Here is a 14,176-nt window from a genome sequence, read left to right on the forward strand (position 1 = left end):
GGCCGCTCACCGCCCGCCGCCGGGCACGGGCACGGGCACGGACATAGCTCGCCACGGCCCCGCTGCTCCCGCGGCCGGCTGTCCGCGCTCCGCGCCGCTCCGCCCCGGCCCGCTCCGCCCCCGGCACACCCCCGGCGCGGTCCGGGGCCGCGGGCGAGGCGGGGACCGCGTCCCGCCGCTCTCGGTCCCGGGAACTCCGCACGCCGTGCAACCCAGCGCTCCCTGCCTGGCGCTTCCCTGTCCCAGCACGGCAGCACCATCCCTGGAAAGGAAACGAGCCCGGTCGCTGTCCCGGCCGGTAGTTTAGGCTTCCCGGCACCATCCCCTCTCCCCACCTTCGGGAGACCCTCACCCTTCCCTTCCACGAGTGAAGCATTCCCCGGCCACAGCCAGGTTATCCCAGCAAGGCTTATAATTCCTTATGGTTTTGTTTCTTTCCGTGGTTGCACATCTGTGTGTACAGATGTAACACACAGACGTGCAGTAACATACACAGTGAGCAACACTGACCCTGTCATGTCCAAACGCCTCTCTCTTCACTCAGTGTAGTCCTGAGTCACTTTGTGTCTCAGTGGCACTGAAATATGGAGTAAGTGTAAGGTTCATTCCTTGCTTCTGTAGCTTTTTCCCAGAAATGTAATATTTTGCATCCTCTGCGTTCTGGATCACCAGCTGCCCGTGAGGCTCAAGGGAGAGCTCAGCAAAGCTGAGCAAGGTGCAAGCAGAACTGGAGGGGTCCTTGCTGGCAGTGCAAGACTGGCAGCTGGGTTGTGAATCAAGGTGGTAAGTGGCAGCTGAGCTGCAGGTGCCGACAGCAAGGTGCTGGTCAAGCTTGTGAGAGGGGAGATTTAGGAATTTCACTCCTATCTTCTGTGGGGGTGAAAACCCACAGTACAACTGAGTCTCAATTCTGAAAAGTCTCTTGAGTTCCTGAAGGGTCTGTAGCTGCTGGACTCCGTGGTGGTGTGTGAGCTGTGGGTGCCTCAGCAGCAGCTCTCACCTTGCCCCAGCGAGCAGGGCACCGTGGCACTTGGCACACGGGCAGTGAAGCATGAGAAAGCTCCAGAAAGACAAATGACACAAAGAAGAAATCTAGTGTAAAGAAGCAGGGGCAAGAAAGCAGGCAGAGGAGAGGTGAGTGAGAGGAGAGAGCAGGCAGCAGCCACTCTGCCAGGCAGCAGTTTGAGAGCTGCTACAGTCACAACACTCCATGCTGTGCACAAACAAAAATGTTTTACCTGTTGCTTCTGAGTTCACTCACATCAACATCCCTTGGCATGTTTGGCCCCCTTAAACTATCACCCATTTGGTTGCAATCTCATTCAAATCCTCTGCCATTTGCCAGCTGGCTTCATCCAATTCCTTCTCAGGGTTTCATTCAGTGCTGTCACTGTATTGTGGAAGGCTAAATTTACCAGTATCCCAAAGAGATTTACAAGGAAACAAATTGTATGAAACCCATGTTTCATACAGAAATCAGAGGTTAAATAAATTATCCAGAAACATTGGGAGTAATTTTGAGCCAGGAGCAGAAAGCATTAATACTCAGTTTGCAAGGCTCTATCCCTTCCCAAGTCTCCAGCACAGCAAGATCTCAAGAGGCCCCTCACCACAGCCAGGAATAGTTTTAATGTTGCTGCTGTCAGGATTTCAAAGGAGCTCTTTTATTAAGCTTTGCAAGAGGACCCCCCTGGCACCCTCATTGTCCTCCAAAATGCTTCCCAAAGTTCAACTGAACCACTGGCTGTCTGTTGAAAGACCTCAGTGTGTTGAAACTACTGCCATGATCTTGTCACATTTGTGTTATTCTTACCTTGTGCCTTCCTCCTCTGTATTATATCAGCCTTTTATCTCGCCCATCATACTTGCATTTCAGTTCTCTGGGCAGGGCTCACCTTTGTGTAGCTTTTTTGTGGAGCACATCACACTGACATCTCAACTGCTGAGCAGAGTCACCAGGTAACTTCAGGGCTTGGATGAGCTTTCATTTTTATTCCTACCTGCAGAACAAAGGAGGCAAATTAAGCCCTTTCACTGTTTTTAGGCTTTTGCACCAGCTACATCCTGAATGCCTAGATGTGGAGCCCCACTCTTTGCCTACAGCCCCCAAATCCCAAGTGCTAGCCAAATCTGTGATCCCTCAGCTGCCTCTGACATAAACACATGCTCAGTGTGGCCTGCCCATCAGCCTTTGGCCATGGCATCAGTGTAGCTCTCTCCGTTAGCTGAGCTCCTTTTCCCTTCAATGCTGACTTCTGAAGCAATTGGTGTGGTGAAACGTGCCACACAGTCATGTCCCTCCTGCTTGCACTAGTGTTTGTGGGTGTCACCTCTTACCTCCTGTAGAGGCTGTCCCAAGCCTGCTCGGCCTCTCCCACCCCGCTTTCAACACCTTTTCCTTCACGCCACTCCAGGCTGGAGTGCTCACAGGCTGGACATCCCTCCTCCCTCCCTCCTTCCCTCCCACCATTCCTCTCCTTTTCAGCATGCTGTCCCTCTCTGCTGCTTGCCCACCTGTAGTGTCACACACAAGTGTGATGACAAGGCAATGAAAGAGGGCGTGCAATAATTTGTCCAACACTTGCAGGTGAAGCTGTGGCACAAACCAAAATACACAGCGTGCTAGGTGTTAGGTGCTGTCCCCACAGAAGCCAGTGCCAGGACTGCTTAAGCAAGTTCTTGAGGGCCTGGTTAAGAAATGCCCAGGGCTAGGGGATAGGCTGTGGACAACAAATATGTCACTGAGTAAACAGTTCATCATTCATTACTTCCCTTTTTTTCCCATCTCCTTATTGAGCAAAACATTTTTTATCCTCAGAATCTGGGGTGCTTGGTTTATTTTTGTTTATTTACATTTTTTGCTTGTGGATTTGGTGTTGAATAGCATCTCTTCCCTTTTCATTCACTCACTTCAAGGGACTTGTTCCAAGATATCAACATCTGTAGCCAGACTAAAGCCCATCTGGTATTTCCCATTAGAAATATAAGAGAGAAGACAGCCTACCATCTTCTTATGGCCAAATTATGAAAGCAGGTGAAGTGGAACTCCTAAGTGCCTCTGAAGTGTTTGGAAAGGCAGAGGTTTACATTGATAGCAGGACAAAACCCCTGAAGATTTAGACACATCTTTTTGAAATGCATCAGTGGTACAGGACATCTGCAGCAAATGGTGCTGTCCATTCTGGGTGGAGCAGAAAGCCAAACAAACCCAACAGAGCTGTGTTGTCTGGCTGGCTGTGCTGACCCATAGCTCAGGAGTGGCATATCTGTGTGCTGTAAACATTGCCTCATTAAAAACTTCCTGGGAAAAGGGTATTCCCCCAGAATTCATCCAAGGCCACAGGATGGAGAAGCAAGGCAGAGGTGGAATACATAGTTATTGTGAATCCCTAGATTGTACATAATAAGGCAAGTTACAGAATTTTCACAGCGTACACAGTATGTCAGCAAGTGGTCTGCTTCAGATGCAGTACTCAGGCAACACGTCAGCAAGTGCCTTCCAGAGAGGTTTTGAAAGACTATTTCCTATCAGAAAATTATTTTTAAATCTCTCTAGTCATTTTATACAAGTAGAAATGGTACCTGCTCTCCCACTGTCCATCCAGTGTTGCCACCTGTCAAAACAGTCCTGGATACTTCCCAGCCCAGTGGTCTCACTCCCTGGAAGAAGCTTCTTTTATCATTGTGTGGGTCTTCATGTGGTTGAAGCATGTTTGGCACAAAACTGCCAGCTACAGGATGGTCTTTTAAGATATTTCTGACAGGATATTTTTCTGAACACACCTGCATATATTCCCACATGGAAGGCTGACTGAAGCTTGCGACTCACACTGGTGGTGCAGTCGCACAGCTCAGTGCAACTGCTGTTGTCAGAAATGGCATTGACTGCAGCCCCAATGAGACCAGAGCATGCAGACCTCAATAACAGATTTTGTGAAGTGTTACCCCCTCCTCCTGCCCCATTTGAGACTGACATGAGCCTGGCTAGACTTTCCTGGGCATGGAGTCAATGTAAGCTGGGTCTGGCTTTGCTGCTGCAGGTGTGCAGGAGAAGGGCCAGCAGCAGGTCTGCTGGTAACACACGGGCTGGATGCTGCTCTTCTTGTCATACTGTGAGAAAAAACAGGATAAATCTTAGAAGAGTGAATGCTGTGAAACAGCAGATCATGAACAGTGGTGGAGACTTGCACCTAAGGAAAGCAAAATGGTGGAAGGGGAATACTAGTAGTTGTTCCTCAAAAGTCTTTCCAGAAACGTGGCATTCTTTTTAGGTAACTGTAGCCCTACATTCACATAGTTTGCATCACTTGATGACGCTTATTTGCCACCAATAATTTCTAAAACAATACATGTTAACTTCACCCTTTTGTTTTGGTAACGAGTTTTTGCAATACAGGGAAAATAATACTTCTCACATTTGTGAAGTCCCTTGAGTCCTCAGCTACTAAAAATCAAGAATGGCTGTTTCACTCTCTCTGCTGTGTTAGGGGCCAAGTGCTTCTGTGCTCAGTCCTGTCCTGCCCTCCTCCATCAAAAAGCCCTTCTCAGAAATCCTTGCTCAGTATTCCCAGTGAAGTCAATGGGAGTTTCCTGGTGCAGAGTGATGAGCTGGGTCCAAACCAAACACCCAACTAATAAACAGAGCAGGAAATAGCTGACTGCATGAGTTTAAAGCTGTGTGCTTTTACCTGACTCAGACACGCTGGCATCGAGAGGGATCCTGGGGGCAGGATGCGACCCAAGGGAGGAGAGGAGACTCCAGGTTATGGGCAGGCGTGTCTATCTTCTTCTTCAGGAAAATCTTTGGCAACAGTGTTAAACCTTTGCAGCCAGGTGAGTGCTGCTTGCATAGGTGAGCTGGAAGGTAGGCTATTATCTATTGTCTGCTTAACAATAGCCTACACATACTGGGGAAGTTACAACTGACTAGGAGGAAAATCACTTCCCAGCAGACACTGAAAATAAATCCTCACTTTACTCACAGTACAGGGTACAGGTTTCTCACATTGAAACTCAGGTGCCTATGTTTAGACATGTAAATAACACAGCACTAAAACACCTGGATTGGAAAGCCTTTTAATTTTATATATATATGAACTTGCAAAGAGGGAAACAAGACCTGCAGATGTTTTTGTAGAAAAAAAAAGTTGTACAGCTGACAACAGCAGTGTGGGTTAAAGGGGCCAGAATAGGTTTTCTGCACAGGAAATTCTTGAGTCTAAAATAATAGAAGCAAGAGGAGGGTATGTTTATATGTTAACTTTCTAAATTTTTTTCTAGAGATGTTTTTTATGCGCCTTCCAACCTATATTTGTCTCTTACCTGCTGTGGTATTGATGATTGCTTTTGGCCAGATTACAGTCAGACCCTAAGGTGGGGGCTTAGGTGATGTATTTGACCAAGACAGGATTTATTTCAAACTCTGCAATTGTAATCTACTGAAGCCATAAAGGACTCAATACTTGGAGGAAACATACAATTTTAATTATAGAAATGGCACACCAGTTTGCCTTCAAAAAATATGTGCTTGTCATGTTGCCTTGGAAGAGCTACTGAAACATTGAGGCAGCTCAGGCAATGACATGCAAAAAGAACTAGGGTTTGTTTTTATGATTCCCCTACCAGTGATAGAAAGAGCTCGTGAATGAAATGGCCATTAATTTTCATGAGTGCTTTGGAAGAAAGCAATAAAATCTATTTCTCCATCATTTTTCATATTTCCTTTTACAGCCTGTGGCCTGAGCCAGTCTAGCAAAGGCATATGGTTGATCCCTGGCAGATCTCATATTGCCAAATTAATGACACCAAAGTCACACCAAGGAGATCAGAAGCTCTTCCCCAGCCTTGGCATTTTAATCTGAAATTTCTCTGCTTGAATGGAATGCTTTCCTCCTACAGTCCCTTCCCACGTAGTACAAGCCAAGTCCTGTAGGTGCTGGGGGTAATGGAAAACTGCACTCAGGAGAACAAAACTCCAGTGAGATACCTACACCCTAAGAGTATGCAAATGTAAATGGCATACATAGGCAAAGTGAGATAAAGGGAAATCCTTCTTCATGTAACATGTGCAGCCAAGAGCTCCAACCCATATTGGCTCGGTTTTCCTGTAGGAAGCTCATCAGACTGTGGGCCAAAAAGGGAGAATGATGATCTGTGACTCCACACTTTCATTTGGGAAGTATATTTTGTGCCTAAGCAAGAAAGCAAGGTAGGCAGAGCTGACCACTTCGAAATGAAGAATTAAATGAACTCTTCTACCTTCCAGAAGAATTTAATCGGGAGCTGCAATTACAATGACCACCTGGGTTAAAAAAGAAATTTAAAACGGTACTCTGCACCACAAGACACCCTGCAGGCAGGCTGATCAGCACACAGGGTGAGAGAACCAGAGCTGGGCATGGCTTTGTGAGCAACCTTTGCTCTGCCCTGGTGGCAGAGCTGTGGGTGACAAGTGGACATTGGTCTGAACAGCTCTGATGTGAGCTTGAAAAGGGTAGGAATACCACATCTCTAGCTCAAATGCAGCTATGAAGAACTGCCTTGTTGGGAACCATACAGTCCATCCCTCAGGCAGAGGTGAGGGACTTTCACTGGTGCCCTCTGGCATGGGGGGAGCTGGTGCAAGGTGCTTGAAGGACAAGTTGGTGCATGATGGCTTCTCTGAGGATCCCATGGTGGCACAAACATGGGGAGGCTTTCCCAGATCACAGGGTGGGAAAGCTCTACAGTCATTTGTCTTACCAATTTTTGGGTGGCAGCTTCTCCTTTCTGACTGGGCAAAGGGAAAGCAACTGGTGTTGCTGGTTTCAGGTAAAAGCTCTTTGAGATTTTGTCCTGCTCTTCAGATAGACAGGCAGACACCCATACTGATACACAGCACAGGGATTCAATATACAAGATACAAGGAGGTTCTACCTGTGCCACAGCATTTTTGCTCTTCCTGCTGGGAAGCACAGGCCAAAGGATGGGCTTGTTCTCTATGCCTGGCCTGCGACATCTTCCCACTTTCTGTCTACTGATCCACCCACTGTGACCAAGTTCAGAAAATATGACTCAGGCTTACAGCACCCCTCTGGGCCTCCCTAAACCAAGGGCTTGTATTTCCCACCCACAGAGCTTTGCAGAAAGAGAATTTCTACAATCAGGCATAGGAAAATGCCTGTGGGAAGCAGAACTAACCCCTACCATAGTCTTTGCAGGTAGGGAAAGACTGGAGGCAGCAAAGAATGTTGGATAACATGCCCATCTTGGGTTTTGATTCTCTACTCTTCTTGCCTCTTCTCCAGCCACCAACCAACAAATCAGCATGTTTTTAACTCATCTATGCCTTTTCTTGATCAGGACACCAATTCAATTTGTGGGGTTTTCTCACTTGATACCAATGCCTCGGCGAAGGGACAAAGTATCCTGTTGTATTCATATTGTTGTTATCATATTTCTAGAGTCCCATACCTTCTGGGTGGTTTTCTCACAAGCAGCTCTTCACAGCAGTGCTGTTCCTGCTTCTTCAGGGCTCCTCCAAGGCTCTCCCTGACCAGCCAGCCCACCCCCTTTTATCCCAGTTATCTTCATTGGCCACAGCTGCCACCCAATTAAGGACATCACAGCTGCAGCCCATTTAGAACAACTAGGATTAGGGCAAGGCCACTTGTACAATACATATATTTTACTAGGACTCCTACTATATTTCCCCCTTTTCTTTTACTTACAGATATTCAAATACAATACAGATATTAAAGTACAATACATACATTTCCCCATGACTCAAAGGCCACTTACAACACACACAGCCCCTTGTTCAAAGGCCATATTCTCACAGCTCCTGGCTGTCACAGCTCCTCGACTCAAAGGCCATGCTTCCTCCACAGCTCTCAGCTGTCCTATCTTCTATCACATCAGGGTCACCACTTGTTGTATTCATATTGCTGTTATCATATTTCTCGAGTCCCATACCTTCTGGGTGGTTTTCTCACACACAGCTCTTCACAGCAGTGCTAAGGACATCACAGCTGCAGCCCATTTAGAACAACTAGGATTGGGGCAAGGCCACTTGTACAATACATATATTTTACTAGGACTCCTACTATATTTCCCCCTTTTCTTTTACTTACAGATATTCAAATACAATACAGATATTAAAGTACAATACATACATTTCCCCATGACTCAAAGGCCACTTACAACACACACAGCCCTTGTTCAAAGACCATATTCTCACAGCTCCTCGACTCAAAGGCCATGCTTCCTCCACAGCTCTCAGCTGTCCTATCTTCTATCACATCAGGGTCACCACTTGTATTCATATTGCTGTTATCATATTTCTCGAGTCCCATACCTTCTGGGTGGTTTTCTCACACACAGCTCTTCACAGCAGTGCTGCTCCTGCTTCTTCATCAGGGCTCCTCCAAGGCTCTCCCTGACCAGCCAGCCCACCCCCTTTTATCCCAGTTATCTTCATTAGCCACAGCTGCCACTCAATTAAGGACATCGCAGCTGCAGCCCATTTAGAACAACTAGGATTGGGGCAAGGCCACTTGTACAATACATATATTTTACTAGGACTCCTACTATAGTATCCCTGAGAAATAAATTTACCATCATGGCTTTTTTTCTCTTTTTCCTTTACAGAAATTTCTTATTCATTTTCCTCTATTCAACAACCTCAATTCTCTTTTCACTTCAGGCCTTAAGTTGCTTGCTCTTGATGAACTAGGTTCAGTCAAAGCCATGCTTGGTTTACAAATATGAGAGCAACAGGCACGTTACAGCTGCCTACAACACACAACTATTACTTTTTAAAGCAGACCAATACCTGTTACACTCTGCTGAAAAACATTCCCTTTTGTTCTTTTAAGTGGTGAAGAGTGATGGAATAGCCCAGCAAATGCATAGAGGAGGAGGTAACAGATCCCTCCTCCAACAGGACCTGCCACAGCTCTTCCAGCACTGTTTTGTGCCTGTCAGGCAAGTGCCAAGAACTGGCACACATTCAGGTTACAGTGTCAGCCAGCCACCAGCTAGCTTCTTCACTCCTCCATCATTTTCATTTCACTCAGAGCAAAGGGACAAATGTGAATGCTGATGGGCTAGATGCTCACCTTCAGGTCCCCTTCGGCAACAAGGAATTGGTGAAAGGGGTGGTGGGGTGGATGTAAGAGAATTTATTCCTGGTTTAATAGCCCTTCATTATAACTAAGCCTTTTGCATAAACAGCAATTTGGCTCCCATCTCCTGAACATTGCTCCCTTGTATTAGGCCTTCTGTAATGGCTGTAATTACAGTTGCAAGCTCTGCTTTTATTTTATGGGAGCCGAGGTAAACCTGCCCAGTGTCCCAAGTGTTGATCCTCAAGTACAGCCATGTCTGTGAGACAGTGTCTCCATGCAGCAGATCTATTAATGGGTGAGTCACAGCAAAGACCTGCCAGTTTCCTCACTAGCCCTGCCTGCTCTCAGGACTGATCTCTCTTGCAGGTAATTTTAAGCAGCTACCATGCTATTCTCCTGCCTCTTCTCTTTGCCTTGGCTTGCCAAGATTAGACAGTTTAACCAATGACCCCAGTTGTCATCAATCTCAATATTGAGTGCACCAAGATAATAAGGCACTTCTCTGTGAAGACAGGCATTTATGAACTATTTGTGAAACCATTTTAGCTAAAGAAGACAGACAGCTCTATTTTGTGCCTAATATTGTCTGACAGGTGTGGACACACCCTGGGATGACTTTCTTGTCATCCTGACTAGAAGGTCAAGAGTCTACATTTGACAGAGAATTGCCTTTGGCGCTCCAACAAAAAATGAAAACACAGCAGCATACAGAAAAAAAAAAAAAAAAAACAAACCCCTTTGTAAACCAGATGTGCCAGATTTAACATTTCCCAGAGCTTAATTCCTTTTAAATTTCGTAGCTCTTCTTTGAAGATTATCCATGGACCAAACACCAGGCTAAACCAGAAAGTTTAGCTTTTGTTCTTCTATTAGCCATTATCAGCTTACTGTTTTAAACATCCTAGGGATGGTGAGCAGTGTCTTTCTTCTCTCTCCTCTCCCTCCATTTTCATACTTTGCCTAGGGACCTCTGTGCAATACCACCATGCATTTCTCTGCCATTCCCAGAATGTAGCTGAGATCCTCTGTGGAAGAAGAGAACAGGGGCTGACCTCAATCACCACAGCAGTGCTGTGGTTCTGGGGAGAAATCTCAGTCCCACCAGGATAAGAAGGTTGAGTTCAGAAAGGAAAGTTCACCAAAAGCTCAAGAGCTCAATAGTGGGACCATAAGACATATCAGGTAAGATCTCCTGGGTTATTTCTTTGGCAATGCACATTTCAGCAACTAAATCTGAGCCCACTCCATTGGTAAATGCCAGACCCAGGAGAAAATACAGTTTCCTGCAAAGGTAATAAATATTATACCTATAAATGAATTTTGTCTTGGTTTTGAAATGAGGTTCCCTGCTTGTATAAAAATGGACACATTACTGGTTCATATTTGTGCAGAAGAGAGTTACATGTTAGTAGCCAAGAATCAGATAATTTCTTTGCAAGGAAGAGGTGGGAATGAGTCGTTTTTATCATGGGTTTTATGAGAGAAGCTTTGCCAGGGTATGCTTTAAATTTAGAAAAAAACTCCTAAGGCTTTTCCTTCTCTTTGCCATAGGAAATGCTGCAAGCTACAGACCCCAACAGCCACCTTTTGTACTAGCTGCTTCCACACACTGAAAGGGCACATTCAGAGATGCTGCAGCAACCAGCTGTGGTCAACCCTTACTTGACTTTTTGACCCTTTTTGAGGCCAACCTACTGCTGCTTTCAAAGGCTGGATGGTTTCCAGGAAGATCACACCAACCCAGGCAATGGAAGGGGGGAAGGAGAGAGGAAATCTTAGGGTTTCCTTGCTTCCTTTTTAGCTCACACTAACTCATTGTACAAAACACTTGAGCCAGTGTACCTGGAAAGACTCCTGTGGAGAGCAGAGCTGGAGATCACCCTGCTCTGACTGGCTGGTGGCTGTGGCAATCCTGCTTCAGCAGGTGCCACTGGATGGTGCTCTACAGAGGGGAGCAGGAACAATTGGGTTTGCAGCTAATCTGAGCCTCAGCAGCCTTTGTTTTCAAACTTGATCTTTTTGACATGCAGAGCAATGTGCACAAAGTCTGTGGCCATCTGTGGGGCTCAGGCAGAGAGCACTGAGTCATGCCCTTCATCCTCACCTGTGGGTAGCCTTGGGGAAACCTGAAAGCACAAAAGGGTACAGCTGACAGCAGAACACCAACGGGACACCTGGCAGGCACTGAAAACCAAGGATGGAAGAACTTCATTTGAGAATGTCCTGGCAGACCCACTGCTCCACCAGTGCTGGTTTAGGTGGTCCTAGGAGTTGGGCTTCCATTCGTTAACTTCCTCTTCTCCATCACCAAAGGATAAGAAGGGGAGAAGGGAGGTGGCATCCAGGCCAGGGTAAAGAGGGGGTGGCTGGATCAGCCCTCTTCTTGAGGCTTCTTCAGGCTCCAAAGCAGGCAAGAGTACTTCACAGTCAGGGATCATCACTCATTGTCTACAGTTTCTCAGGATTCCTTGCTTAGTCGTCCTTCCATCAATCAGACCTTTCAATCAAACCAATCTTCCTTCCAGCCTTTGCTGGATGGGGTAGAGGAAACTCCAAGAGATCCTGATCGTGGTTTTCAGCAGACAGTCCTTGGTTTTACAGTCTAAGAAGGCAGATTACTTCCAGTAAAGTCATGCAGCACAATTCAAACAGCTTGCATTTGTAGATCTTCTCACGTGGATAAAGTAATAAAACATCAAATTAATTTACCTAGAAATAGGACAGCAATCACAAGCCAAAGTTCACCACATTGATTCGCATTACAGTAACAAACACAAAGTTTAATCATAGCCGTACATCTCTATTTCCCTTCAGAAAACACTATGCCCTCTGCTCATCATGGATAGCTCATAACTGATCATGCATGTTACTAATGCTGGTTTTCCTCTGGCAATGAAATTCCAGGTAGATCTCATGTGCTCTGCTCAGCAGTGCATGCCTCATCTCATGGAGTAACCGTGGCACAAAGAAATTGTGCCAGTTCCCCCCAGCTGCAAATGGGCACAGCTCCTTTCCAGTCAGTGGAGCAATATCAGGTTGCTCCAGCAAAAAGCATGACCTACTTAGGGAAAAATAACCAGGAATTAGAAAAACATTTATTTTAAACTTAGCTGGTGTACACAGTAGTACACGGCTGAGGAGATAAGAGCATTCCTCTCTCACTACCCAAAAACTCCTTCACTGAATTCATTAATTGTTCTTATCAGCATCCCTTTGTTCCTGGACTATAAGAGTACTTGAACTAAAAGTTTTTCAAGTCCAATTGCACTCTAAGTGATGAGTATCTTTGAGGTCAGAAATTAATGCAAGCAATTGTTACATTAGCCACATGAAAGTCTTCAGTGGAAGAGCAGTGACCCTAAGAGAGAGGGAGATTTTACTAAAGATAACTTTTGTCTGACCTCTGCAACCTCTTATAAACATCTTGTCTTATCAGGTAATTTTTGTAGTAGGTAGAGAAGAATTAGCATTTTTTCCTGTTAGAAAGAGGCTGGTGCCTGAAAACTGGACCAAAATAACTTTGTTTTGTATCTTCCTAATGTTGGTGCACAGAGAAAGCATTCTATGGAAAACCAAATAAGCAGCATTTTGATATCTTTGAGTACATTTCTATATTCCTTCCTTCTGTAATTATCATATATATTTTGATATTTATCATTACAAGTGTTTGCACAGTCACTTATAGGTTATTTTGAGAAAGCAATCCATTACTGAGCACATATGTCCCAGTCCCAAGCTTCAGGAGATGCTGAGGTGGGATTCCTTGATGTCAGTTACAGAACAGAGGGTGTATATATCTATATATCTGTGTGTGTACCTATGTGCTTATGCCAGGCTTACAGCTGGTGGCTCTGGAGGAACAAAGGACTGGCTGCTGTAAAGCAGGCCCATGGCCATGGTTTTGTTTATTTTAGGGCTGGAGCAGGCACTTGGAATGCCCCTGGTTGAGGGTGCAAGACAGCCACCCCATCTCTGCTGCTTGTGAAAACGGGTGCTAAGAAGATTTTTTTTTATGGCATTGCAAGAAAAATCAGGCTAAGTTCATCCCAAGCTGCAGGCTATTGGAATGTCTTCTGTGTAGGACAGAGAACTGAAATATGAGGGGTTTCATCCTCATTTAGGTATTCATTGTTCTTTTACTGGAATTTATTTATTTCACTGGCATACCTAGGTATGAGTACATATACAGGTATGCATATATAAAAGGTACATAATGAGAAGCTACGGGATTCAATATATTTCAGCTAATTAATTTAATTACTTATTGAAATACTTTGGGAAATGAGTAGTTTAAATACTGATTAGCAAAAAAAAAAAAAAAAAAAAAAAACTCAAGGAAAAAAAATTTACAAGTTCAAGATTTACCCTTATCTACTCTAAAGTATTAAAAACCCCACAGTCATTGCTAAAGAGTACAAAAAAGTTAAACTTTTGTATGCAAAATTATTTATGTGGGGAAAGTGTGTGCATGTTTTAAAGTAAAAATACTGTTGCAGGAGGAACAGTTAGGCTTCTAGAATGACTGACTGAAACTTCAACATGCAGACATCAAACAGCAGGCCCCAGTGCCCTCTGGAAGCCAGCACCTATTTGCATGAGCAAGCAAGCAGGAAGGCCACTGCCTGAGTGTGAAGGGAACCTTCAAACAATTTTATTGAAAAGCAGTGAGCTTTCTTCTGTAGAGCCCTCTCTGGCCGCAAGGGGAAAGGCAGGGAGTCACACTCGGCATGGATGACATTCTGGGCAGTAGAGAAGATTGCTGACATCCCAAAGGACAGAACAGCTGGGATAAGTTTTGACCAGCTTGCAATAAGTCTCCATCTAGACAAGTCTCCATCTATAGACAAGTCTCCATCTATGTTATCTGAAGGCAGCTCTGTGGATTTCTGCAAGCAGACAGATGTAACCCAGCATGCTAGCCCTTAAATTTAGTAGGATTAAACAGGTTCTAGGTGGCATTTAACACCTCTACTAGGTTTCTTCATCTCTGGGGTTTACTCCAGCAGAAACCTGAAAGCAGATGAAACTACTTTTCCCCTTATCTAGTTCTTTCAGACAGTACCCAAAAC

The sequence above is a fragment of the Melospiza georgiana genome, chromosome 5 (genome assembly GCF_028018845.1).
Source record: "Melospiza georgiana isolate bMelGeo1 chromosome 5, bMelGeo1.pri, whole genome shotgun sequence".
Taxonomy (NCBI): Eukaryota; Metazoa; Chordata; class Aves; order Passeriformes; family Passerellidae; genus Melospiza; species Melospiza georgiana.